The sequence below is a fragment of the Muntiacus reevesi genome, chromosome 5, assembly GCF_963930625.1.
Source record: "Muntiacus reevesi chromosome 5, mMunRee1.1, whole genome shotgun sequence".
Classification (NCBI taxonomy): Eukaryota; Metazoa; Chordata; class Mammalia; order Artiodactyla; family Cervidae; genus Muntiacus; species Muntiacus reevesi.
In genome coordinates, this window is record NC_089253.1 from 70,854,053 (window position 1) to 70,879,761 (window position 25,709).

General features: G+C 42.7%; 1 pseudogene; it reads right to left on the reverse strand.

Annotated features, from left to right (window-relative positions):
* Positions 1-14,206: 14,206 nt before the first annotated feature.
* On the reverse strand, positions 14,207-15,108 carry LOC136169074 (GTP-binding nuclear protein Ran-like; annotated as a pseudogene).
* Positions 15,109-25,709: the final 10,601 nt, after the last annotated feature.

The window sequence follows — 25,709 nt, forward strand, 5'->3', positions numbered from 1 at the left end:
AATCACAGCTAAAGGAAAGGCATCTTTCAGTGGAGGGGGCCAGTAGCTCATATTTCTCCAACAGGAGCCAGAAAGGAAGGAAAACAACGGCTACAGTTCAGAGTTTATCTGGAGTCTCCTTCCCATCAGCACAGGACATGCAGAGTATGTGTGTCTTGGTTCTAGCTGTTTTTCTCTTCTGTCTACAATAAGTAAAAGCCATTGAGAGCAGGAGTGGGTAATCACTCCTCACAATGCTGCCTCAGTTGTGGTGAATATATTTTCCCTGCATTCTCTGAATTAAATGAATGATCTGGAAGGAAAATACTAAATGAGAGAGATTGGCTGTAACGGTGGCCAGAATTGGGAGAGAGGCCGGGGGCGGGGGGAGGGAGAACTTAACTTCTTGCCACCCACTCTCCTGAACTGTCATTTGCCTCTGGGCAATTGTCTCATTATTTCTGACCTTTCCTCTCTAAGATAAAATTTGTTTCCAATTGTGCAATGTGGTCAGCAGCACAAGGATGTCGGTGAAATAGCTTCTGTTCCCTGCTTGCATCCTCTAGGACTTTATGTCCATAAAACATCTTTCTGGTTGTTACTGATGTTTATTAAGGTTGCTGTCAGCTCTGAAGGGCAGATGGAAAAATTGCTATTCTGCATCCATAGTCCTTTTGCCTTCAATGCAGGAGACCCAGGTTCGATCCCTGGGTTGGGAAGATCCCCTGGAGAAGGGAATGGCAACCCACTCCAGTATTCTTGCCTGGAGATTTCCATGGACAGAGGAGCCTGGCAGGCTACAGTCTGTGGGGTCACAAAAAGTCAGACATGACTGAGTGATGAGCACTTTTCATCCAAGGTCTCACTTTTCAGAGAGAAAGTGGGCATCTCCTAGCGGTGCCATTTTTCAGTCAAAATCAGTCATGTGATATAACACGCCTTGCCGGACAATGGAGGGAGAAATGATAAGACCTTAATTCTCTTTAAATCAGAACATGAATCCAAACCCATGATGCTGCCTTTGGCATTTTATTTCAGAGTTTGGGAGTTTCTGAAGCCAGTATAGAGCCATAGGTATGTGGAGAAACCGTTTCATGAATAAATGGCAGACTAACTGTGGCATATTAGACAAGAGTAAGTCTGACTAAGGAAGGCTATTGCAAACTGTTACTTATCTTGTCTTTCATTCTAAAAATTAAATACTGTCTACAATCATCAGTGAAGTCTACTTGCAACGGATAAACATATCAATACATGGATTTAAAGGGATTATTTAACTATAGACTTTACTTTTATTTTGAAAAGTTTGTTTTTACTTTAACATATTTACTTCGCTTGTTGTGGTGCACAGGCTTCGTTGCCCTGTGACATGTGGGATCCTAGTTCCCTGACCAGGGATCAAACCTGAGTCCCCTGCACTGGAAGGTGGATTCTTAGGCAGTGGACCACCAGGGAAGTCCCTACTATAAACTTTGTTTTTTTTAAGAATCTGAAAAATTGAAAGATGTGAAAAAAGGACCAAACAAAACTACACTGTTGAGTTTGATAATCAGTCAGTCCCTTGTAGGTGTTTATTTTTATTTTAAAGTAATTTATGTATTTTAATTGGAGGCTAATTACTTTATAGTATTGTGGTGGTTTTTGCCATACACTGACATGAATCAGTCACAGGTGTACATGTGTCCCCCTTCCCGAACTACTATAAACTTTATAAACACAGTTCAGTTCAGTTCAGTTTAGTTGCTCAGTTGTGTTCGACTCTTTGCGACCCCATGGACTGCAGCACGCCAGGCCTCTCTGTCCATCACCAACTCCCGGAGTTTACTCAAACCCATGTCCATCGAGTCGGTGATACCACCCAGCCATCTCATCCTCTGTCGTCCCCTTCTCCTCCTGCCCCCAATCCCTCCCAGCATCAGGGTCTTTTCCAATGAGTCAACTCTTCGCATGAGGTGGCCAAAGTATTGGCGTTTCAGCTTCAGCATCAGTCCTTCCAATGAACACCCAGGACTGATCTCCTTTAGGATGGACTGGTTGGATCTCCTTGCAGTCCAAGGGACTCTCAAGAGTCTTCTCCAACACCACAGTTCAAAAGCATCAACTTTTCGGTGTTCAGCTTTCTTTGTAGACCAACTCTCACATCCATACATAACCACTGGAAAAACCATAGCCTTGACTAGACAGACCTTTGTTGACAAAGTAATGTCTCTGCTTTTTAATATACTGTCTAGGTTGGTCATCACTTTCCTTCCAAGGAGTAAGCATCTTTTAATTTCATGGCTGCAATCACCATCTGCAGTGATTTTGGAGCCCAGAAAAATAAAGTCAGCCACTGTTTCCACTGTTTCCCCATCTATTTGCCAGGAAGCTATGGAACCAGATGCCATGATCTTAGTTTTCTGAATGTTGAGCTTTAAGCCAATTTTTTCACTCTCCTCCTTCACTCTCATCAAGAGGCTTTTTAGTTCCTCTTCACTTTCTGCCATAAGGGTGGTGTCATCTGCATATCTGAGGTTATTGATATTTCTCTCAGCAATCTAGATTACAGCTTGTGCTTCCTCAAGTCCAGCGTTTCTCATGATGTACTCTGCATATAAGTTAAATAAGCAGGGTGACAATATACAGCCTTGATGTACTCCTTTTCCTATTTGGAACCAGTCTGTTGTTCCTTGTCCAATTCTAACTGTTGCTTCCTGACCTGCATATAAGTTTCTCAAGAGGCAGGTCATGTGGTCTGGTATTCCCATCTCTTTCAGAATTTTCCACAGTTTATTGTGATCCACACAGTCAAAGGCTTTGGCATAGTCAATAAAGCAGAAATAAATGTTTTTCTGGAACTCTCTCGCTTTTTTGATGATCCAGTGGATGTTGTCAATTGGATCTGCCTTTTCAAAAACCAGCTTGAACATCTGGAAGTTCATGGTTCATGTATTGCTGAAGCCTGGCTTGGAGAATTTTGAGCATTACTTTACTAGCATGAGATGAGTGCAATCACGCGGTAGTTTGACCATTCTTTGGCATTGCCTTTCTTAGGGATTGGAATGAAAACTGACTTTTTCCAGTCCAAGGTTAATTCAGAATGACTAAAATTATGTATGTATTAACTACATGTTGTCTGCCTTATCATGAACTCAGTCAAGCATAATTATCTACATCATACTGTATATACCATATATTTTGGCTGAAATAATTGATTTCAAAGTCCTCCATAGCAGAAATTATTGAAATCCTTGCCCAGATGTGTCTAGGAAACTTGTTTCTGTTCTGATATTGTTTGCTTGTTCTGTTCCAGGTTCCACAGATGTTCCTGGCTTATATTGTTATGTAAGATGTTGTGGCTTATACCATTTTTATATCAGGGACCTCATGTTGCTAACAGAGAACTTTCACTCTGTTAACGGCAGTGGTTCAAAGTCTGGATTTTCAGCTTAGAGTTTGTGATTCATCAATCACAGCTTAGAACAGTTGCTGTCTTTCAATACTATTTTAAAAGCGCCTGTTACTAGTAACCTATTAGTCAAAAAAGGCGTCCCTCTGTATATTTGTCATTTGCCAACTTTTTGCTTCTCTCTAAATGCTGCTTGCAAGCTGCGTCTTCTCCTTCTCCTTCTTCTTCTTCTTCTTTTTTTTTTTTTGCCTCAGAGGCTGCCAAGCAGAAAGAGGAAAAGGCAGAATAATGAAGTTGGAGAGACGTATTTTATAGCCTCTGGATTTTGGGTGGGAAGAAATGCATGTGGCTCCAATATGAACTGAAAAGGCTTCTGCTGCTGGGAAATTGGGAAGGAGGCAGAGATGCCGGAGCAGCAATATTAAACAGAACTCTGGCTGCAGAGATCCTAGATTTCAGTATTTAACCATTTCACACCCCTTTTTGGGCAGGCTGCAGAAATGTCTTTCAAAACAAGCAGCAAGCAATCTGGAGTTCTGACTCTTAAAAGAGCTAGCAAACAGAATTTGAAAAGTGTGTTTAAAAAACTTTAAAGGATTGGAGTTTAAGAAAAAAAGCATTATTCACAGTTGCCAAATTTCAGCATGATTAAATTCTTTTATCTGCTCATTAATTTTCTCCAATGCAGCTCATCTATGTGACTCTTGGTCACTCAGCCTGGTTTATACCCAACGAGCTATTCTGATAACCTTGCCCGCCTCCACCATCTTTCTCCTTGCTTCTTGCCAAATCCTTAGCCAAAATCATAATTCAGATGCCTGCCTAGGTCTTGCTTAAGATACATTTTCCAAACTGGGTTCTACAGAATTGTTTTCCACAAGCTGTTGATAACAGTGCTGAGCTGTAAACAGTAGGAAAATGCTGGATTAAATTAAGGGAAATGGTTCATTGGTTTCAGGATTTCTCAGGATCTTTAATATGTTAATTTACTGGTAACTGGCAAAGAGGAACATGATATCCATGTTTCCCAGGTTGGTGTGATCACAGTGGACCATTTTGTGGTATATTTTTGTTAACTTAAAGGGTTTTCAGTGCATCCAAAGGATGGTTTGAGAAATGCTGGCCCAAGAACATTCCCTGAACAGTATTCTCTAATAAATATATCCATACAGGATCCAACCCAGCTAGTATGAGGAACAGGTAAGGAATAGAAACTCAGTTCCTTTCTCTGCCTCCATGTTGTAGTTAAGGGCCGCCTGAGATCTCTGAGTTGTTCTGGTTCCAACTCTCCCACCTGAAGCTTCTCAGTCCAGCATTCAAGGATCTCCATGCCATGGCTGCGAATTCTCTTTCCAATTTTACCTCCTTTTGGAGGTAAAAGGTTTACAGGGCAGGGGTGGTGGCAGTACATAAACAGATGAAGCAATAGCTGTGTGTCTCAATATCATCCACCTATAAGCACTGAATTATTCATTCTTTGAACCAATCCCTGTGGTCTCACACCTCTACACTTTTCTCATCCTCCTCTTTACCCTGAATGTCTGTTCTTCCCATCTTGCTTGTCAAAATCCACCTGGTCCTTTGAGGGCGATCTCAGGTGCCACCTCTTCCAGACAGCCTTTCTCCATCACCTCTTTCCAGAATTGAAAGTTGTCCTTCTGCCTGGTGTATGTTGCAGGCAGATTCTTTACCTTCTCAGCTACCAGGGAAGCCTCTGTGTGTGTGTGTGTGTGTGTGTGTGTGTGTGTGTATGATGAAATACTACTCAGCCACATAGAAGAATGAAAGTTTACCACTTGTATAACATGGATGGACTTGGAGGGCATTATGCTAAACAAAATAAGTCGGACAAAGACACCCACTGTATGATCTCACTTACATGTGGAATCTAAAAAATACAACAAGCTAGTGAAAGTAACAGAAAAGCAGCAGAGTCACACATGTAGAGAACAAGCTAGTGGTTACCAGTGAGGAGAGGGGAGAGAGGCGGGGCAATGTAGCGGGTAGGGATATAAGGGGTACAAACTATTAGATATAAAATCAGCTGCAAGGATATATTGTACAACACAGAGGAAATAGCTAATGTTTTATAATAACTATACATGGAGTGCAGCTGTTGTATACCTGTAACTTATATACTTCAATTTAAATATCAGCTATATTTCAATTTAAAAAAGAAGTTGTTCTCTTTTCTTTCAACCATCACAGCCCCTTGACTACTTGTCATGGTATTTAACATTGTGCCTTTTGTGATAATTTGCTGTGGTTTCTCTTTTTGTGTTCTTTAATAATACTAACTTTTGAGTACCTGCTATGCATCAGGTATTTTGTTAATTGTTTTACATACTTCTTGACTAACTCTGAAAAGTTAGGGTTATTATATCCTTTTTACAGTTTAGGAAAAAGTTGAATCAGTCAAGCTCCCTGATGTAATTTAGTAAGGCCTTTTAACCTTGACCTGGATCTACCTGCCTCCAAAACTCATGGGCTAAAAGAATGACCCCAGTCTGTATCACATCAAGGAAATTTTGGGGTAAAGTTTCCTATCCATCCAATTGTGTGATCCATTAGCACTAGAACCCTGATTATAATAATGCAGTAGGATCTTAAAGGGATTTTAAAACAAAGGACGTTACAAAGACTTCAATGGGATTATGGAGAATGACTACACCATTCTCTGTAATAAAGATTACACCAAATGGTTGTACAATAGATTCTGATTTCAGTCACTAATTTTTCCCCACCATCAATCAGTGAAATCTTAGGTCATCATGACCTGTGGTAAAATACTCAGTTTTGTTGCGGATCTTCTTTCAGTGCCTGTTTTCTTCTTCTAATCCAATGCCAACTGCAGGGGAATAATAATAGCAAATCTTGTACCAAAATCAAAATGTAGATAATGATCAAAACTATTCAGGGCCCACCATTATGTTAACTAGGTCATACATCAGTTGCTTTATATGTGTTGTCGTATTTATCACTATGACATTCTGATATATGTCCATTAGTTCCTTTTTACCCACGAGAAACTGAGACTCAGAGAGACTAAGCAATCTGCATAAGGTCACACAAGTAGTAATGTCAGGACTGGGATAGGGATCTGTATTTGAAATTACTGCAGAATCAAGCTATTTTATTGAATGATTTTCAAGCTGGAGTATATACACCTCGGGAATGTGCAAAAAAAATTTAAGGTATACAATGCATAGTTTTAGAGAAATAAATATCCAAATCTTCAACCATCCTCAGTGAGATATTCTCTTCTAGAGAATAGACCTGTGTTCACAGTAATTATCTATATTCCTCACCCATTTTGTTTTCTTTTATTTATCTGGATATATATTTTATTTATCTTTTATTTTATTAAGATATTTTAAGATTAACTATTTTAAGATTAAAGTATTAAGATATTTTATTTATCTTTCTTTCTTTCTCTGGCTAAGCTGGGTTGCAGCATGGAGGTTCTTGGTTGCAGCATGTGAGATTTACCTTCCTGACCAAGAATTGAACCCAGGCTCTCTGCATTGAGAGCACAGAATCTTAACCACTAGACTGCCAGGAAAGTCCTACCCATTTAAAAATCTTACTATGGGCACATTACCCTGAAATGAAAAAACTTCCCAGTGCCAAGCCAAAGGAGGACTTCCTCTGATGGGTAATGAGGTGCCATGAACCTTTAAGATCCTGTTTTTCTCAGTTTTGCTCTTGTTTCTGTGTAAAGGTGGGGGTGGCATTCCTGGGTAGGGAAGTTCAGATTCAGAGTATCGTGGGATGGCAAAGGAGAAAGGACAATTTTGCTCAATAAATTTGCCTCTCTCAATCCCTGACTATTGAGATAGAGTCTTATAAAAGTAAAGCATTGATAAGAAATATGAAATACTTAAAATATACAACTAAAGGCATTTAACTATAAGCTTTTTTTTCCAGCTATTTTCGAAGGAGTACTATTTTCTCCTTTATAGCTGGAAAACAAGTCATCTATAAACAACAATATAGAGGAATGACATTAATTCCTTTAAATATAACAGGAAGCTTTTTCAGGATACATTAGCTAAAATGCATAGATAAAAATTTTATGTGATTTCTTTTTCAGAATTGGTCATTAAAACCTGTATTATCAAATCATATTATTAAATATTTATTCCAGTTGCGATCAACCCTTGTTTCATCTTATAAAATGTTTAAATTATTTTTAATTCATTAGCAAGAAATAAAATTATGTGCTTGTGGTGAAACCTATATAAAGGAAAAGTTTGATCATGATTCATCTGACTAAAAGATGTTGTCTCAATATAATTTTTATTATAATCAATATTTATAAAAATATTTGCTTTGTTTTCATCAAGTGTGTCTAACTATCATTTTAATGATAATGCAACTCACCTTAAATTTTAAACATTTAACATGTTAGGCCATAGAAAATAAAACATCAAAAATTTCAATTAATATACATGTTTTAATTATAGATATGAAGTGATCAAAGAATTTTAAACACAAAAGATTTTTAACCATAAATATATTAGGGTAGATTTGTGTGTGTGTGTGTGTATGTGTAGAAGCAAAAGAGAAATATGAGCTCAGATAGAATAAAGAAACATGTTAAATTTCCAAATGTTAAAAAATGATCCTTCTCATATTTTTAAAGTGAATAATGGTGGATACCAAATTGTTAAGGTATTATATTTCATTAGATAGTGAAATCAGATCAAATTGTGCTCAGTCTTGTCCAACTCTTTGTAGCCCCATGGACATGGAATTTTCCAGGCAAGAATACTGGAGCAGATTACATTTCCTACTCCAAGGATCTTCCTGACCCAGGGATTGAACTCTTGACTCTTGAGTCTCCTGCATCAGCAGGCAGATTCTTTACACTAGGGTCACCTGGGAAGTGGGGTGGCTCAGTGATAAAGAGTCCTCCCACCAGTGCAGGAGACATGGGTTTGATCATTGGGTTGGGAAGATACCCTGGAGAAGGAAGTGGCAACCCACTCCAGTAATCTTGCCTGGAAAATTCCATGGACAGAGGAGTCTGGTCAGCTAGTCCTTGGGGTAGCAAAGAGTTGGACATTACTTAGCAACTGAGGATGCAGCAGGCATGAAGTGGCACCTCACTGTGGTTTTGATTTGCATTTCCCTGATGACTAGTGACATCAGGCAAGGTTCACTTCACCTTAGGAACTCATGGCAAATGCTCCTTCCTGACCTCTCATCTAGGTCACTTTGTTACATCTACTCACAGGAGGATAATCTGTCCTCCAAAACACTCAGTAAGTTTTAAACAGCATATTCACTATTAGCTGGTTCACTTCCCCTCATTAGATTGAAAATTCCCTGAGAGCTAAGATCGTGGTTTTTGTTTAATTTTATCCCCAGCATCTAGTACAGTGTCTGGTACACACCAAATGCTCAATAAATACTTGTTAAATGAATGAATAAACGGATAGCGAATCTGCTCCCTCTGGAATAACAGTTCTTAATCTTGGTTGCACTGTGGAATCAGTTGAGGAAGTTTTAAAAGGTATTGAAGCTTGGGTCTCACTCCAGAGCTATTTAACTTAATTGTTCTTCTGTTTTGTGAACTCATCGAAAGGAATTTTTAAAGATCCTTAGAAATGGAGGACATATGGAGGGTTAGAAGAGTCAAAGTCTGTGTGGACATGTATGTGAAATATGTGAACACATGTGTGTTTGTGTATATTCACACATTAGCCCATTTACACATTTCAGGAGGGTTTGGAATAGGTTCAATGGGTCTTTTTCCCAGAATAGCACTTCTGGGAAAACATTTTAAAACAGAATAGCACTTCAACCTCTTTTACTCAAATTCAATTTCCTAGGCAGTATTAGAAGTTGATTTCTTGATTGCTTAGACTAAACCAATTCTGAGGTCCCATTCAATCTTGAGAATCTAACTTAAAACATTTTTTTTTCATGTTGCTGCCAAGTAAAGACAGTCAGAATATTAAGCTGTTTTTATTTTTTAGGTGGAAGCACTATTTTCATCTCTGGAATCAATGCTCTCATTTGCAGTTAACGAGCCTTGACATTCTACAATCCTTGTAGAAAAATCTCAATATATTAAAATTCCAGTCACAAAGATGAGAGTGCTCTGTCTCCCCATCAAGACGTGACATGACCTTAGGACTTCCTTGGTGGTCCAGTGGTTAAGACATCACCTTCCAATGCAGGGGATGTGGGTTCAATCCCTGCTTGGGGACCTAATATCGCACATGCCTCTCGGCCAAAAGACTAGAACATAAAACAGAATTGATAATTTAGCAATTTATAATGTAGCAAATTCAATAAAGACTTTTAAAATGTAGCAAGTTCAATAAAGACTTTTAAAATGGTCCACATTAAAAAAGAAATCTTAAAAAAAGATACCACATGACCAGAGCTGGTCCCCCTCTGACTACATTTCCTCAAACGTTTTCAATTTGAGCAACTGCCTGGCCTGACATCGGCGATGACTCACTAAGCTTGTGGGAAATCTGCTATTTGCTCTATAATCCTTTCAGGTGGAGATCAGACATCTGTTCATGAAATCATTTTTCTGAGGCAGTGACAAAGCTTTCCAGCACCCAGCTGGTTAATACAGGCAGATTTCCTGGGGACTTAACTGCTTGGAGGTCACATTTTTTCCCTGAAAACGCTGAGGCTTCCGTGCTGACTGGGGACCCTGAAGCATTGTCCACCTCTGATGCCCTTAGCAAGGACAGACAAGGGCAGACACAAGCAGTGATTCTCAGGGATTTCTCTAAAGCCCGGCAGTTCCCTTCAAAGCGTTCTCACCCACTCTGCTGTTTACTGATGCATACAATACAAAGATTTCTCTGAAGCTTGACTTCCCAAAATTTCTGTTAGAAAACCAGAAGCACGTTGAACTTGCTTTCTATCATCAGATGCTGTCTCCCCTCTTGAGATTTTAACCCAAATTCCTATCTTGAAAGAGTCACTGGCTTGTTGCAGTGTGTGTGTGTGTATGTCCCGGGTGACAGGTGACACCAGCCCGCTCTGGAATAGGCCAACTGACTTTGGGTCACCTTGGGGCACATCAGAACCAAGTGTCTCTGATGTCCCTCTAGGCTGAGCACACACACCTCAGGCGTGAATAGGACGGGACAGGCTACACTTGACGCCGTCAGGTGTGTGCCGGGGGACTCCCAGTGCGAAGGCAATGGGAAAGCTTGTGAAGTGCAGTTCTTTGCTCTGTGATATTTTGCATATCTTCCATCTCTATTTTTAAATTCGCTTGGAATCTCCCTTCTGTTGACCTCTTTATATAAGCCCAGCTTGACCGTTCTGGCTGCTTCATTGGCATAGGGTGATGCAGTTTTTTTCTCAGCTTAATCCGCCTACACATACCCTCTTTATGGAGTGTGGTTTTAAATGGCACCTCTTAAGAACAAGCTAACTTGTAGCAAAAACAAGCCTTTCCTGTTTCCTCTATTGATTGAAGGGTTGTCACCAACAGCTTGTGGACTTCAACTTCTTACCTCTCCCTTTGATTTTTCAATATTCATTTGGAACCTGATGATTTCCCCAAGATCAGCCTGTTCCAGCAGTCACCACCTGCTTCTGAGGTATCCTTCTTAGTTTCCACGGAAAATGCTGAGATGAGTATTTGGTTTGGTCACTTGAAGTCGAATCTGTCTCATTTCTTCTGTCAGTGTGTATACCCCGAAGAGGCACATTTCTAGGTCTCGTGAAACAACATGAGATAGGGTAAGAAATAACCCAGACAAATAACAGGGGGTAAATTTCAGGAATAAAGCTCGCCTGGGAAACAGGTTTGAACTTTACTGGAAGATAAAAATCAGAGTTTAGAGGCCAGTGGGGCAAGATCAAGGTTATAGGTTGACAGTGAGTCCTGGTGGTCAGGATTAGAGGGAACAAATCTGGAAGAAGAGGGTTGAGGTCCTTCAGACTAATAAGGGCCCGTCTTTGAATTTTGTAAATTTCTGAGGATTTTATTATCAGGGGGAATCCTGGTGGAAGTCCTGGAGGTGGTGTCCTAATGGGTCCATTCATCACATGAGGCTGGGCTCCATGCCCAGGTAAGAGGCTGTTGTTAGAGTCATAAGCTATTGTCTCAAAGGTAGGGGGATTCTCAGGAGGGAAAGGCTGACCTCTGGTTCCTTCCTGTTGATCTTATTGTTTTCTCCATTCTCACTCTTAGACGATCTCCTACTGCTGTTTTATTTAGCCATGGGAAAACACTTGCTGAATGTCTACTATGTGAATTGTTTATGCGCTGAGTACACAATGGTGAACCGGACAGAAGCTTCCATTGTGCGCAGTGGACCCACTGGGACAGTGAAGTGAAAAACTCAGTCCAGTCTTCCCTCCTGTGTGTCTTCTTTACTCACCCAGAACACCAGACACTTCTGGTCACCAAACGTGTGGAATTTTTTCCCCCCCAACACCAAGAAATTCTCCACAATGCCAGCTGGGTGTCCTCAATTTAATTCTGTCACTGTCTTCCCAGAGACATCATCAGATCCCATATGTTATAGTCTCAGTCCCATGAGACTGCCCCCAACCAGTGCAGCTGCCAATCACAGCTTACCTGCAACCTCGGTCCCACTTGGCTACAGACCATAGGTTCCCATGATCCCTCTGGATTTGATTAATTTGCTAGAGGGGCTCACAGAATTCAGGGAAACGTCTACTTCAGTTCAGTTCAGTTCAGTCGCTCAGTCGTGACCGACTCCTTGTGACCCCACGAACCGCAGCACGCCAGGCCTCCCTGTCTATCACCAACTCCCGGAGTCCACCCAAACTCATGTCCATTGAGTTGGTGATGCCATCCAGCCATCTCATCCTCTGTTGTCCCCTTCTCCTCCTGCCCTCAATCTTTCCCAGCATCAGGGTCTTTTCAAATGAGTCAGCTCTTTGCATCAGGTGGCCAAAGTATTGGAGATTCAGCTTCAACATCAGTCCTTCCAATGAACACCCAGGACTGATCTCCTTGAGGATGGACTGGTTGGATCTCCTTGCAGTCCAAGGGACTCTCAAGAGTCTTCTCCAACCACAGTTCCAAAGCATCAATTCTTCTGTGCTCAGCTTTCTTTATAGACCAACTCTCACATCCATACATAACCACTGGAAAAATGATAGCCTTGACTAGACAGACCTTTGTTGGAAAAGTAATGTCTCTGCTTTTTAATATGCTATCTAGGTTGGTCATAACTATCCTTCCAAGGAGTAGGTGTCTTTTAATTTCATGGTTGCAATCACCATCTGCAGTGATTTTGGAGCCCCCCAAAATAAAGTCAGCAACTGTTTCCACTGTTTCCCTATCTATTTCCCATGAAGTGATGGGGCCAGATGCCATGATCTTAGTTTTCTGAATGTTGAGCTTTAAGCCAACTTTTTCACTCTCCTCTTTCACACTCATCAAGAGACTCTTTAGTTCTTCTTCACTTTCTGCCATAAGGGTGGTGTCATCTGCATATGTGAGGTTATTGATATTTCTCCCGGCAATCTTGATTTCAGCTTGTGTTTTTTCCAGCCCAGCGTTTCTCATGATGTACTCTGCATATATGTGAAATAAGCAGGGTGACAATATACAGCCTTGACGTACTCCTTTTCCTATTTGGAACCAGTCTGTTTTTCCATGTCCAGTTCTAACTGTTGCTTTATGACCTGCATACAGATTTCTCAAGAGGCAGGTCAGGTGGTCTGGTATTCCCATCTCTTTCAGAATTTTCCACAGTTTATTGTGATCCACACAGTCAAAGGCTTTGGCATAGTCAATAAAGCAGAAATAGATGTTTTTCTGGAACTCTCTTGCTTTTTTTGATAATCCAGAGGATGTTGGCAATTGGATCTCTTGTTCCTCTGCCTTTTCTAAAACGAACTTGAATATCTAGAAGTACACAGTTCACATATTGCTGAAGCCTGGCTTGGAGAATTTTACTTAGTTCATCCATTTATTAAAGGATGTGATAAAGGACAAAGATGACAGCCAGATGAACAGATGCACAGGGCAAGGTCTGGGAGAGTCCTGAGCATAGGTTCTTTTGTCCCCATAGAATCAGGGTGTGTCACACTCACCATACATGGAGAGGTTTACCCACCTGGAGGCTCCCCCAATCCAGTACTTTGGGGATTTGATGGAGGCTTCCTCTTGTAGGCATGATCAGTTATTAACTCCATTCCCAGCTCCTCTCCTCTCATTAGAGAAGCCACAGGAGGCTGGGCTAAAAATGTCAAGTTTCTAATCATGGCTTGATCTTTCTGGTGACCATATCCCACCCTGGAGTCCAACCAAAGTCTCTATAGATAGATGAATAGATAGATAGGTAAATCTGCCCACAGTTCCTGGCACAGAGCTTCCCAAAACTGTTGTAATTTCCTAGGTGATAAGAACATGTGGAGCATCTTATCTTGGCTTGCCAGATGGTGCAGTTGGGAAAGAATCCACTAGTCAATGCCAGAGCCCCAGGAGAGGCAGGTTGGATCCCTGGGTTCGGAAGATCCCCTGGAGTGCATGCGAGCTAAGTCGCTTCAGTAGTATCTGACTCTGTGCGACCTCATGGACTGCAGCCCACCAGGCTCCTCCATCCATGAGATTCTCCAGGCAAGAATACTGGAGTGAGTCACCATGCCCTTCTCCAATTCCCTGGAGTATGAAATGGCAACTCACTCCAGGATTCTTGCCTGGGAAATGCCATGGACAGAGGAGCCTGGCAGGCTACAGTCCATGCTGGTTACATTTTTTTTTTTTTTTTTTTTAGATATTTGAAATACATCTTTATTCTGATTCTAAATGAAAAGGAATGGGAATGACAGTAACAAACAAGTTTCCACCTCTCAATATTGTCATGTGACTATAGCAGTCTTAAATTTGAAACTCAAGGAGGAAACAACTGTGTTCCAAAACACCTAAATATGCAGGTCCAAAAAATGAAGGTAATTTTTTTTTTAACTGCCACATCCACTCCAAAGCCCATCCATCTCCTTCAGCATCCAAAGATTAAGCACATGTTCTGCTTAGCTATATAATAAAGTGGCAAACACGCTGCACCACAGACATCACAGGACAGTTGCCTATAAAACTAGATTTCTGACGCTGGGCCCCAGCTTCACTTTCTCACAGGTCACCGTCTTCATCCGGGAGAGCAGTTGTCTGAGCAACCTCTAAATTGTGCTCGAACTGTGCTGCCAAGGCTGGGTCCATGACCACCTCTGGCGGGGCAAGAGCAGGCATGGCGCAAACTCCAAGTTAGGGTTTCCAATCAATTTTCTAGCAAGCCAGAGGAAGGGCTTTTCAAAGTTGTAGTTACTTTTGGCAGAAATGTCATAGTACTGAAGATTCTTCTTTTGGTGGAAGACAATTGACTTTGCCTTAAACTTTCTGTCCTTAATATCCACTTTGTTGCCACACAACACAATTGGGATGTTCTCACACACTCGTACCAGATCTCTATGCCAGTTAGGCACATTCTTGTAAGTAACTCTTGATGTTACGTCAAACATTATAATGGCACGCTGAACTTGTATATAATAGCCATCTCTCAGTCCACCAAATTTCTCCTGACCAGCTGTATCCCATACGTTGAACTTAATGGTCCTCTGTTGGTATGGAACACAAGAGGATGGACCTCAACACCCAAGGTGTTCTTCTTCTCAAATTCACCAGTCAGATGACGCTTCACGAATGTAGTTTTTCCAGTACCACCATCACCAACCAAAACAAGTTTGAACTGAACTTGGGGTTCTCCTTGGGCAGCCATTGCGATGTTATGCAGCTCACGTCCCGGCGCCCTTATGGCCTCCGCAGCAGGGGAGAGAGGAGAACTCTCCGCCCAGAGGACTCGGTAAACCGCCTCCTCATGGCCGCCTCCTGCAGCTGCCTGGACCCCCAACACCCGCCCCCGCCCCAGCCCCACGGCCCCCGCCCCGGCCCCACTACCTTCCAGAAGCCCATGCTGGTGAAGTTCATATGCACTGGTCCGACTGGAAGCTGCTGGGAGAAGTTCCTTCTGTTGCTCTGGTGAGGGTTTTATACACTTCGGTACCTGCCTAACTGTGCTGGAGGCGTGTCTGTCTGCCAGGAGCAGAGGACAGGACAGGGGCCACCTCAGCCACTATGGTGCTCTCTGTAGGACTGAGTAGATTTAAGACCAGTTGGCTCTCCAGGTGACTCAGTGATCAAGAATCCACCTGCCAATGCAGGAGACACAAAAGTCACTGGTTCCATCCCTGGGTCAGGAAGATTCCGTGGAGAAGGAAATGGCAACACATTCCAGTATTCTTGCCTGGGAAATCCCGTGGACAGAAGAACCTGGCAGTCTACAGTCCATGGGGTCGCCAAGAGTCAGACATGACTGAGCACACACACACACACACACACACACACACACACACACACACACACACTCTCAGAGTCCACTGCCTAGGCATATCGTCTTTGCATTTCAGTTCAGTCGCTCGGTTGTGTCTGACATTTTGCGACCCCATGGGCTGCAGCACGCCAGGCTTCCCTGTCCATCACCAACTCCTGGAGCCTACTCAAACTCATGTCCATCATGTCGATGATGCCATCCAACCTTCTCATCCTCTGTCTACCCTTGTCCTTCTGCCTTCAATCTTTCCCAGCGTCAGGGTCTTTTCAAATGAGTCAGTTCTTCACATCAGGTAGCCAAAGTATTGGAGTTTCAGCTTCAACATCAGTCCTTCCAATGAATATTTAGGATGGACTGGTTGGATCATCTTGCAGTCCCAGGGACTCTCAAGAATCTTCTCCAACACCACAGTTCAAAAGCATCAATTCTTCACTGCTCAGCTTTCTTTATAGTACAATTCTCACATCCATACATGACTACTGGAAAAACCATACCTTTGACTAAACAGACCTCTGTTGGCAAAATAATGTCTCTGTTGTTTAATATGCTGTCTAGGTTGGTCATAGCTTTCCTTCCAACAAGCAAACATCTTTTAATTTCATGGCTGCAATCACCATCTGCAGTGATTTTGGAGCCCCCCCAAATAAAGTCCATCACTATTTCCACTGTTTCCCATCTATTTGACATGAAGTGATGGGATTAGATGCCATGATCTTAGTTTCCTGAATGTTGAGCTTTAAGCCAACTTTTTCACTCTCCTCTTTCACTCTCATCAAGAGGTTTTTTAGTTCTTCTTCAATTTCTGCTGTAAGGGTGGTGTCATCTACATATGTGAGGTTATTGATATTTCTCCCAGCAATTTTGATTCCAGCTTGTGCTTCCTCCAGCCCAGCATTTCTCATGATGTACTCTGCATAGAAGTTTAATAAGCAGGGTGACAATATACAGCCTTGACATACTCCTTTCCCAATTTGGAACCAGTCTGTTGTTCCAAACTGCTGCTTCTTGACCTGCATACAGATTTCTCAGGAGGTAGGTAAGGTGGTCTGGGATTCCCATCTCTTTCAGGATTTTCCATAGTTTGTTGTGATCCACACAGTCAAAGGCTTTGGCATAGTCAATAAAGCAGAAGTAGATGTTCTTCTGTAATTCCCTTGCTTTTTCTATGATTTAGTGGATGTTGGCAATTAGATCTCTGGTTCCTCTGCCTTTTCGAAATCCAGCTTGAACATCTGGAAGTTCATGGTTCACGTACTGTTGAAGCCTGGCTTGGAGAATTTTGTACATTACTTTGCTAGTGTGTGAGATGAGTGCAATTGTGTGGCAGTTTGAGCATTCTTTGGCATTGCCTTTCTTTGGGATTGGAATGAAAACTGACCTTTTCCAGTCCTGTGGCCACTGCTGAGTTTTCCAGATTTGCTGGCATATTGACTGCAGCACTTTCACAGCATCATCTTTTAGGATTTGAAATAGCTCAACTGTAATTCTATCACCTCCTCTAGCTTTGTTTGTAGTGATGCTTTCTAAGACCCACTTGACTTCACATTTCAGAATTTCTGGCTCTAGGTGAGTGATCACACCATCATGATTATCTGGGTCATGAAGATCTTTTTTGTACAGTTCTTCTGTGTGTACTTGCCACCTCTTCTTAATATCTTCTGCTAGGTCCATATCCATATCTGTTAGGTTCATACCATTTCTGCCCTTCATTGAGCCCATCTTTGCATGATATATTCCCTTGGTGTCTCTAATTTTCTTGAAGAGATCTCTAGTCTTTCCCATTCTATTGTTTTCCTCTATTTCTTTGCCTTGATCACTGATGAAGGCTTTCTTATCTCTCCTTGCTATTCTTTGGAACTCTGCATTCAAATGGGTATATCTTTCCTTTTCTCCTTTGCCTTTAGCTTCTCTTCTCAGCTATTTGTAAGGCCTCCTCAGACAACCATTTTGCCTTTTTGCATTTCTTTTTCTTGTGGATGGTCTTGCTCCCTGTCTCCTGTACAATGTCATGAACCTCTGTCCATGGTTTTTAGGCACTCTGTCTATCAGTCTAATCTCTTTGAGTTAGGTCATACCTGAATGGTCTAGTGGTTTTCCCTACTTTCTTCAATTGAAGCCTGAGTTTTGCAATAAAGAATTCATGATCTGAGCCATAGTCAGCTCCCGGTCTTGTTTTTGCTGACTATATAGAGCATCTTCATCTTTGGCTGCAAAGAATATAATCAATCTTATTTCAGTATTGACCATCTGGCAATGTCCATGTGTAACATCTTCTCTTATGTCATTGGAAGAGGGTGTTTGCTGCGACCAGTGCATTTTCTTGGCATCTCTGTTAGTCTTTGCCCTGCTTCATTCTGTACTCCAAGGCCAAATTTGCCTGTTATTCCAGGTATCTCTTGTCTTCCTACTTTTGCATTCCAGTCCCCTATAATGAAAAGGACATCTTTTCTGGGTGTTAGTTCTAAAAGGTCTTGTAGGTCTTCACAGAACCATTCAACTTCAGCTTCTTCAGCATTACTGGTCGAGGCATAGACTTGGATTACTATGATATTGAATGATTTACCTTGGAAATGAATAGAGATCATGCTGTCATTTTTGAGATTGCATCCAAGTACTGCATTTTGGATTCTTTTATTGTCTATGAGGGCTAATCTATTTCTTCTAATGAATTCTTGCCCACAGTAGTAGATATAATGGTCATCTGAGTTAAATTCACCCATTCCCATCCATTTTAGTTCACTGATTCCTAAAATGTCAATGTTCACTCTTGTCATCTCCTGTTTGACCACTTCCAATTTACCTTGATTCATGGACCTAACATCCCAGGTTCCTGTGCAATATTGCTCTTTATAGCATCACACTTTACTTCCATCACTAGTCACATCCACAACTGGGTATTGTTTTTGTTTTGGCTCTGTCTTTTTATTCTTTCTGGAGTTATTTATCCACTGATCTCCAGTAGCATATTGGGCATCTACTGACCTGGGGAGTTCATCTTTCAGTGTCCTATCTTTTTGCCTTTTCATACTGTTCATGGGGTTCTCAAGGCAAGAACACTGAAGGGGTTTGCCATTCCCTTCTCCAGTGGACCACGTTTTGTCAGAACTCTCCACCATAACCCATTCATCTTGGATGGCCCTACACATCATGGCTCATAGTTTCATTGAGTTAGACAAGGCTGTGGTCCATGTGATCAATTTGGTTAGCTTTTTGTGATTGTGGTTTTCAGTCTGTCTGCCCTCTGATGGCGAAAGATAAGAGGCTTATGGAAGCTTCCTGATGGGAGAGACTGACTGAGGGGGAAACTGGGTCTTGTTCTGATGGGCGGTGCCTTGCTCAGTAAATCTTTTTTTTAATTTTTTTATTTTTTAAATTTTCTTATTTATTTTTCAGTGGGTTTTGTCATACATTGATATGAATCAGCCATAGAGTTACACGTATTCCCCATCCCGGTCTCCCATCCCACCTCCCTCTCCACCCGAATCCTCTGGATCTTCCCAGTCCAACAGGCCCGAGCACTTGACTCATGCCTCCCACCTGGGCTGGTGGTCTGTTTCACCACAGATAATATACATGCTGTTCTTTCAAAACATCCCACCCTCACCTTCTCCCACAGAGTTCAAAAGTCTGTTCTGTACTTCTGCGTCTCTTCTTCTGCCCTGCATATAGGGCCATCGTTACCATCTTTCTAAATTCTGTATATATGTGTTAGTATACTGTAATGTTCTTTATCTTTCTGGCTCACCTCACTCTGTATAATGGGCTCCAGTTTCATCCATCTCATTAGAACTGATTCAAATGAATTCTTTTTAACGGCTGAGTAATATTCCATGGTGTATATGTACCACAGCTTCCTTATCCATTTATCTGCTGATGGGCATCTAGGTTGCTTCCATGTCCTGGCTATTATAAACAGTGCTGCGATGAACATTGGGGTGCACGTGTCTCTTTCAGATCTGGATTCCTCAGTGTGTATGCCCAGAAGTGGTATTGCTGGGTCATATGGTAGTTCTATTTCCAGTTTTTTAAGAAATCTCCACACTGTTTTCCATAGTGGCTGTACTAGTTTGCATTCCCACCAACAGTGTAAGAGGGTTCCCTTTTCTCCACACCCTCTCCAGCATTTATTGCTTGTAGACTTTTGGATAGCAGCCATCCTGACTGTCATGTAATGGTACCTCATTGTGGTTTTGATTTGCATTTCTCTGATAATGAGTGATGTTGAGCATCTTTTCATGTGTTTGTTAGCCATCTGTATGTCTTCTTTGGAGAAATGTCTGTTTAGTTCTTTGGCCCATTTTTTGATTGGGTCATTTATTTTTCTGGAATTGAGCTTCAGGAGTTGCTTGTATATTTTTGAGATTAATCCTTTGTCTGTTTCCTCATTTGCTATTATTTTCTCCCAATCTGAGGGCTGTCTTTTCACCTTAGTTATAGTTTCCTTTGTTGTGCAAAAACTTTTAATTTTCATTAGGTCCCATTTGTTTATTTTTGCTTTTATTTCCAATATTCTGGGAGGTGGGCTCAGTAAATCTTTAATCCAATTTTCTCTTGATGGGCAGGACTGTGTTCCCTCCCTGTTGTTGACCTGGGGCCAAACTACGGTGGAGGTAATGAAGATAATGGCGACCTCCTTCAAAAGGTCCCATGCATGCACTGCCACACTCAGTGTCTCCAACCCTGCAACAGGCCACTGCCGACCCATGCCTCTGCTGGAGACTCCTGGACACTCCTGGGTCAGTCTCTTGTGGGGTCACTGTTCCTTTTTCCTGGGCCTTCGTGTGCACAAGGTTTTGTTTGTGCCCCCCAAGAGTCTGTTTCCCCAGTCCTGTGTAAGTTCTGGTGGCTCTATGTTGGGGTTAATGGCTACCTCTTCCAAGAGGGCTTATGCCATACCCAGGTCTGCTGCACCCAGAGGCCCTGCCCCGTGGGAGTCCACTACTGACCCATACCTCCACAGGAGATGGTCAAACACAGTTCTGTCTTAATTTCTGTGGGCTGCCTGGGTCCTGGTGCACACAAGGTTTGTTTGAGCCCTCCAAGCATCTCTGGTGGGTATAGGGTTTGATTCTAAATGTGATTTTTTCCCCTGCTACTGTCTTTCTGGGACTTCTCCTTTGCCCTTGGATGTGGCGTATCTTTTTTTGGTGGGATCCAACATTCTTCTGTTGACAGTTGTTCAGTAGTGAATTGTAATTTTGGAGTTCTTGCAGGAGAAGATGAGCACACATTCTTCTACTCTGCCATCTTGACCTAGGTTTTCTACCCGTGCAAAGTAAACAAGGCAACACATGGATGAATAATATAATGTCAGGCAATAGCAACTGCTGTTGCAACATCCAGCAGCATAGGGTGATCATAAGGGAAGGATTGGTGGCTACCTGGGATAATCAGGGAAAATTTTTCTGGGGAGGTGACATTTAAGTAGAGGCCTGAAAGGACAGAGAGATGGAAGTAAGCTAAAGGGCTGGGGAAGAAACTTACAGGCAGAGGGAAGGGTGAATGCAAAGACCTGGAGGCAGGAACTAGCTTGGGTCGGGTCAAAGACAGTGGAAAGGGGAATGGTGACAGGGAAGTGGGGGGAAGGTGAGGTCCTAGAGCCGGCAGAGGCCAGACCACAAGAGGCCTGGAGGTCTCCTTAGGAACCCTTTGTCCCTGACTTGGCAGTTGAGCATGCACAGGAGAGAGAGAGCCAGAAGAGCCATCTTTGTCTCTTGTGGGGGTGGGGAGGGGGATGCTGAGGCCAGTGGTGTGTATGCAAAGAGCAGCCCATCTTGGACAGGGAAAGGCATGGACTCAGTCCTGGTTGGGCTTGGCTGTTGACCAGCCAGGCAGAGGACAAGGCTTGAGCTCAATGAGGCTTGAGCTGCCCAGGATGTTTGTGGAAGTCTCTAGAAACAGATCTTGTGTAACCAAACCCCTGTCATTTGCCTAAAAGGAAAAAGCTGCGGGACTTCCCTGTAGTCCAGTAGCTAAGACTTTGTGCTCCCAGTGCAGGGGGCCCAGGTTCAATCTCTGGTCAAGGAACTCAATCTCACATGCTGCAACTAGGACCCAGTGCAGCAGTGACAATGTCTGGGTGTCTTTTTCTTGTTGTTGTAGTTCAATACAAGGATTCAGCTTTTACACTGGGCCAACATTTTTTCTTTATACCGGGTATGCCACTGTATATTATGGTTGTGGAAAATACACAGTTCTCAAGCTTCTGTATTTAAAATTTAGGTTAAGACTCCTTGCTCCCAATGCAGGAGGCACAGGTTAGATCCCTGGTCAGGGAACTAAGATCCCACATGCTGTGGGATGTGGCCAAAAAAGTAAATTAATTAATTAAATGAAAAAAAGTTATACCCCATCCTCTGTCTCTGAAAAGACTTAAATGATATGAAAGTTTGAGAAGCAGAATCATTTTTAAGGGGAGTCATGGGTTAATCTTAGACAAAACACCCCTGTGAGACTTGAGGAACTAGAAGCAGAAAAATGCTCTCAGAGATTGACTTGAGTTGATCTGGAAGGTTCTACGAGTTCAGTAAGGCATTTTGTGGGGGCAGAATTGGCCTTGTAAAGTTTTACACAACTACATGCACCAATAGCACACTTGCTAGACCTGTATAATTCCAAGGGTTATCACATGGCTACTTCTATATAGTTTTTTTGTTTTGTTTTTTTGTTTTTAACTGGAGAGTATAGTTGCTTTAGGGCTTCCCCGGTAGGTGATTTGGTAAAGAATCTGCCTGCAATGCAGGAGACTGGGGTTCCATACCTTGGTCAGAAAGTTCCACCTGGAGAAGGAAATGGCAACCCACTCCAGTTCTTGCCTGGAAAATCCCATAGACAGAGGTGTTTGGTGGGCTATAGTTCTTGGGGTCGCAAGAGTCAGACACGACTTACTGACTAAGCCACCGCCACCACCATACTTGATTTGCAGTGTTGTGCTCGTTTCTACTATACAATGAAGAAAATCAGCTATCCGTATAAATAAATCCCTTCTCTTGGACCTCCCTCCAACAACCATCACCCTTTTCCACCCATCTCTGTATGGATATCTTTCCCATCTGCTGAGATGAGAATTAACTCAGCTATCCTTTAAAATGCTTGTTTGTGGGACAAAGGTCAGTCAAGCAGGCAATGGAATCATAGAACCATGTGCTCCAGAGTCATCGGACCCACAGTGCTTAGTCAATTTATTTCCTCTGCAACCCATTTCCCAGGTAGAATTTGAAGGTTGTCTGCATGAATACTGACAGGTTGTTAGCTTACTTCACCAAGCAACCCATGTCTTTGTGGTTGGTTTTAGTCCAAGGTTCCCAAGTGTGTTTTGCAGATACAACTCATTGCTTCAGGAGGTATTGACAGATTGCGTCATGAAAACTAATACATAAAATAGAATTTGATTCTGTCAGGGTCAGTTATGTTTGAGAATGTCCTTTTCAGAGAAATTTTAAGGATACTAACACATTAAAGGGTTTGAGAAATCCAGCGACGAAGAAACCTGTTTACTTTGTCTAATCCAGTGATTCCTGAGTTTCCCTATGGTATATTCTGGTAACATCCAATGGGAGAGTGGTCTGTGGAGAAATAATCTGGGGGAAAGCTGTCTTCATGGTTAGAAATGACTTCATTTATTAAATAGAAATCAGTCTCCCTGTAAGTATCACCTCGTGCTCAAGCTCAGTCATTTCAGTCATGTCCAACTCTTTGTGACCCCGTGGACTATAGCCCATCAAGCTCCTCCAGGGGATCTTCCCAACCCTGGGATCGAACCCGGGTCTCCTACGTCGTCTGCACTGCAGGCAGATTCTTTACCACTGAGCCTCCTGGGAAGCCCAATTATCATCTACTATTTTTTAAAAATAATTTTTATGTTCTCATTTATTTTCCACAGTGTTGGATCGTTGTTTCTGCACAGGCTTTTTACTAGCTGCAACGAGTGGGCCTACTCTCTAGTTGTGGTGTTCAGGCTTCTCATTGCAGTGGCTTATCTTATCATGGAGCTCGGGCTCTAGGGCACACGGGCTCATAGCAGGGGCTCCCAGGCTCTAGAGCACAGACTCAGTAGTGCAGCCCATGGGCTTGGTTGCTCTGCGACATGTGGGATCTTCCCGGATCAGGGATTGAACCTGTGTCTCCTACATTGGCAGGTAGATTCTCTACCTCTGAGCTACCAGGCAACCCCTCACCTACTATTTTTAATTCTTCTCTCAGGAGTTACATGAACACGTCAAAGACTTCCTCCAAAGGTCAGTTCTTTGACTACAAGAAACTTCTATGTTGCTCAAAGGTCCTCTCTTGACCAGAGAACAGAAACAAAACAATATCCAGATTTAATCCTTTTAACTGTGTTTTCTATAACTTCTCACCATTCTCTGTAGTTTTCCCCTGGCCTCCTTGACATGGAGTGACCAGATCTGGCATGATTTTCCAGATACAGTTTTACAAATACCAAAATAGAGATGATTTCCCCCTAGATCTGGGTGCCACACATCTAAAAACAGGGCTGGTGCAGATTGCATGAACTTTTAACAGAAAGCACACCAGCTGTTGCTTCATTTTAACTTAGTGGTGAAGTAATAGTCTCCAGGCCTTTCCCCCTTGACCAGTGGCCAAACCGGTTCTCCCCCATTCTCTCTTCAGAGGACGAGTGTAAGGACATACTGCTTTCTTGCCCTGTCCTCTCTGAAGCTTCACAAACAACCAGGGCGACTTAGTTCCCTATTGCCAGCTCTGTCTCTCTTTGTATTCTATAATAACCTCAGACCTTCAATAGAGATGCAGCTACAGAGCCAAGACCCATCACTCTGAAGAGCAGCATTGCCCAGACACCCTGCTGACCTCACTCCAACGTGACCTCTAGGGACCAGGCCTCTGACTCTTGCCTTCTGTTTTGAGACCACATACCAAGTCACTGAGTCACTGCCTGATTTCTTTCCGAGATCTTGTTCTTCTATAAAAGGAATCTCACCTTTATACCCTTGACACTTGGCTTGCTGTCGTTTACTTGCTCAGTTGTGTCTGATCCTTTTGAGACCCTATGAACTGTAGCCTCCCAGCCTCCTCTGTCCATGAAATTTTCCAGGCAAGAATACGGGAGTGAGTTGCCATTTCCTTCTCCAGGGGATTTTCCTGACCCAGGGACTGAAACCATGTCTCCTGCATTGGCAGGCAGATTCTTTACCACTGAGCCACCAGGGAAGCCCCTGATACCTGGTTGGGACCTCCACCTATGTGTAGTCCTTCCCGACCCCACCGGTAGCCTCCTTCCAGAGGCAGGTTCAGTCATGGTTAGAGTTCTTCCCATGCTGGCCACGCTTCTCGTTCAAGTTCTGCCTGTCTCCTTGAAGGAATCCTGCTCTCTCTCTCTGTCATCTGTGGGTTTCTGTCAGGAATGGCAGCTATGCAGCATCCATCATGCTGTCCCTGGCCCCTGCATATGTAGCAGGTATGGGTAATAAGTCTCAGCATTCTTTCCACTGCAGCCTGGCACTGTCTCAGGAACCTCTCTGACACTAGACTCCAGGTCACTTCACCCAGTCCAGTGGAATTGTGCTGCAGATGGAAACCTATTTGCCATCCTGGATTATGTCATTTACTTCCAACATGTGGGCTTGAAAAAAAGTGTTAGTTGCTCAGTTGTGTCCGACTCTGTGACCCCATAGACTGTAGCCCGCCAGGCTCCTCTGTCTATGGAATTCTCCAGGCAAGAATACTGGAGTGGGTTGCCATGCCCTCCTCCAGGGAATCTTCCCAACCCATGGATTGAACACAGGTCTCTTGCATTGCAGGTGGATTCTTTACCGTCTGAGCCACCAGGGAAGCCAAAGAATACTGGAGTAGGTAGCCTATTCCTTCTCCAGGGGATCTTCCTGACCCAGAAATCCAAGCCGTGTTTCCTGCATTGCAGGTAGATTCTTTACCAGCTGAGCTACCAGGGAAGCCCCACTGAAGTGGGTAGCCATTCCCTTTTCCAGGGTGTCTTCCCAATCCAGGGATCA